This window comes from Diadema setosum, chromosome 17 (assembly GCF_964275005.1).
Source record: "Diadema setosum chromosome 17, eeDiaSeto1, whole genome shotgun sequence".
Lineage (NCBI taxonomy): Eukaryota > Metazoa > Echinodermata > Echinoidea > Diadematoida > Diadematidae > Diadema > Diadema setosum.
This window is the reverse complement of record NC_092701.1, coordinates 14,278,709-14,282,795: the sequence shown is the minus strand read 5'-3', so window position 1 is coordinate 14,282,795 and position 4,087 is coordinate 14,278,709.

Here is a 4,087-nt window from a genome sequence, read left to right as displayed (position 1 = left end):
TTGTATAGATAATGCAAATTTGGACTTAAGTGACACCAGGAGCACTGGACAACAGAACAAAACAGCATCTAAAAAAAAAAAAATTATCTAGCAACTAACAGTCCTGACATGAGAGCATACATGCACACTTGACATGCTTTGAAAGCTGTTCTTGTACTTCTACTGTCCAAGACTATTCAGCAGTAAGCTTTAGTGCAATTTCTGAATGAGGCTTCGCAAGAACTAGGTCTTGATATAGCTTGGTTAGTGTGCCCTTTGTCGTTGTGGAGCCTTGAGATGTCCTACTCCTTCTTTTGCAACCGCAAACAGTGAGAATTTTCTTGGGGAAGATCACTCCTGCAACGAACTGAGAATTTATTCATTGCGCTATTATTTTTTTAATAATATGTGAACGGCGACAACGGTTTCAGGCAAAAGTCAGGAATTTTGAAAATTCATTTTTTCATTGAATCACTTTGCCCATTTCCTAAGCTTTACATTGATATAAAACACTCGTATTCTCCGGTACTGTAAGTGGTCATATAAAGCGAAATATAACACACTTTTTGATTTGTTAGCCTGACAAAATTGCGAGAAAACGGGCTCTGAAGATTCCCCTCATGCTCAAAGACAATGCCCAGCGGCGATGCGAAGTGAGAATCACCCATCAGTGGTGCCAATTGAGATTAACTTCCGCCTGTAGCAACCATAGCGGCTTCTGATTGGCTCACTGAGAGAGTCAAATTTCCCGGGCACCTTCCTCGCAACTCAGTGTATGGAGCCGAATGCACAATGCATTTTGCTCGGGTTTGTTTACCAGTATGTCTTTCAAGATGGCGGATACGATAATTACAAGCTGCTGGTTGCATATGTATGGTGCACGTATTACTCAATGGCATCCACACGCTATGCCTGTGTGTATACGTCACGGGAGCGGGTGGCACTTTCCACATCTTTACAAATCACGTTTTCATAGCTGTTGATTTGTCTTGTAAATTTCGTCGTTGGGACCCTTTCGAAGGCAGAAAGATGTAAAGGGAACCGCTTCCTGTTGTTTGTCTCCTTGCTCTGTTTGTCTCCTTCAGCAGCTCCCTGGTGGACGCAACAAGGTTTTCCTTGACATAGATCCATCCGTTGCCCTTAGAGTTGCTGCGGAGCCCGAGATCTTTGGTGGTGAAGTGCTGTAGCTTTCTTCGGCCATCGTAGATCATGTTTCGTGAGCGTCGGTTGGTGAATCTCACGATTATCGACAGTGGCCCTCGCTGATCATCCTCTTTTCCTATTTGATGAGCAATGTCGATGTCACCAGCGCTCACATCTTCGGTGATCTTCTGAGCAATCTTTAAGACGATCTTTTCAGGGTTTTCACCCTTTTCTTCTGGCACGCCGGCGATTTCAAGATTGACCCGACGGTGGTACTGGTCGAGGTCATTTATTTGGTGTGTCAGATTGTCCACTCTTCTCTTCAGCTGCCGATTTTTTTGTTTGAGCTCGTGATTTTCTGCCTCCTGTTGCTCGGTGATTTTCTCCATTTCTTCGAATTTGGCATCGAGAAAAGTAATGGAGTTCAAAATGCCCTGCTGGCCCTCCTTTACCTCCGAGACCGCTTTCTCCAGTTGAGAAAATTTGCCGTTTAGAATATGTGAGAGATTTACTATTTCATCCCTCAGTGTGCTGAGATTCACCTCCTCAGCAGATTTCTTCTTCAGAGGCATCTTTTGATGATGTCACAAAAGCTCTTAACACTGAGCACGAAATAAAGGGATGGTTGCTATGCGCGATGTGGTAGTGATGGAAGAGTACGCAGGAAGGATGCATGGTGGTATACGCACCAGGTAAGTTATGTTTGAATAGTCTCGAGCAAAATATCTTCCCAAAACAGCGAAAATGAGTGAAATAAATGCACGATACGCGTAGTAGTAGCACTTAATGCAGATGTAAATCAGATAACTAGATTCTCAGTCAAAAACGCCGTCGTTTAATGTGAAAAACTCACAGCAGGCAAAACTGAATCGGATTCCGCAAATACCGAGTGTCACTTGGGAGCTCCTCAAAAACACGTCTTCCTATGTTGACCATCAAGATCATATTATTTCGAATTGGTATGTATAATGATCTGTAGGTGTAGTTATGCAAGACACTCTTTGTGTTTGTACGTGACAAGGCATCGCCATGGTAACTGCATATTTTCTCAAAAATCTTGTGGAGTGAAGTGATCGTGATCGACAAAGAAAAGAATGTGATATAGGCACCTTGAAGTTATATTGAGCGTGTATATACATTGTTCCAACTTTTAAAGGATGGCATTTCATATTTCCTATCTGTGCTATAACAGCCTGATGTCTCCTTGGACTTTATTCAGACTTGCGTAGGAGGTGTTTGGATGGTAATTCTGCATGATGTACATGTAGGACACAACCGTTTGCGGTGACGGTGCCCTCAGTGCTCCAATTTGGATGCCAATGCACATTTTGTATCGGATTTAATTCAAATTTGCTGTTGAGGTTTAGGGCTAGTTATTCTAGGTAACAAAAGTTATCATTGACAGTGCCGACATTGTTCAGACTTTTGTAGGATGACAGGTCATATTCCTTGTATGTGCTATACCAGACTCTTTGTTCATCTTATTTCATTGTATCCTGCGAAAGTTACCATATTATACAACATTTTGGCCTAAAAAGTCATCCAGATGGGGTATGGGGGACAGGTTCGGGGGATACACATGCTCGAACAGGTCCCCCCCCCCCCCCCCTTGTCTGAGTGCTCTAGTTTTAAATACTTTTTTCATGGTACAAATGTAAATTCTGTACAATGTCATAATTTGATATATGTAACAATGTCAATACTTTTTTGTTTGGCAGGGATGTGCTGCAGGCAGCTGACATGTATGGACTAGAGGGTCTTAAAGAGGTGACTGCTTTCTATCTGAAAAGAGAATGGTGTCATTTTTTCCATAAGGTAATTAAACTATGATTATTGTATGTCATTTTGTCTGCATTTGCAAAAGCTCGCAACTCCAACTTTTCGTTATTGAATCAGTGCCTCTGAATATTATTGCATATCAATTATTGGAGAAGGTTAAATGGAACAGATTAAATCCACTCATTCATTCATAATTGGAAAGAAATTTAAAAAAAAATATCGCCAGCTTGGGAAGGAAGTAGGAACTTATCTTCTAGATAGAGTGTCTGGTCACAAATCAAGTCATAAGTTTAGCAACTAAGCTTTTGAAAACTCTGCAACTGAATCAAGCAATTATATGTGAACAACAAAAGGCTGAAATAAAAGAAAATATTTTCTTGTTTGTGAAATGCTAAATATGAATAGTATGAGTTAATGTATGATACAAAGATACAGCTTCAAACCACATAACACAGTTTCTGCAACTTGCTGGATTTGAAGTTAATGTAATAAATGACCTTCAGATATGTATTACCTTTTTATAAACTGCAGAAATTTTACTTACTTTTTCACACATATTCAATATTGATTGCAAATTCAAGGGGACAAAATTGTTGATGCATTAATCTTATCTCATCAAGATACTAGTGAAGAAAGGTATAGAAAAGAGTAAGACACCATCAAGATATTGAAAAAGCACTTATCCATCTTGAATCAGAGTTTAGCTGCAAGACTTGTCTGCCAAGAAATAACTTTCAAACCATTACTCCACGCGCAAATAAACTTGGGTTAGAGATGTTCTTGGGGAATTTTATGTTTAATATGATGCTGTGCAAGGTCACATATTTACATGTAGGTCAATAATAGGGTCACATGTTCCAAATTACTTTTAAGTCAACTTTACCAGGAACAACTCTATCCATACCATTGTGACTGCTTGCGGGTGGTACATTGTACAATACATGCTTCAGTGCACATGTAGAAGTAGAGTATACAATGACAGGGACACAAAATAGAAATACCAAAAAACAAAAGTGCTTTTCAATGCTGAAAAAGAGGTACCGGTAAGTAGGTCCCCATCATTTAAAGAAACTAATAGTTCTCATAACAAAGACAAAAATGAAGTATTGTAAGGTTGTTTTATAAAATTTTTCCCCCAGCTGTGATTTTTTTGATTGCATCCTTACAGCCATTATGTGCAGACTGC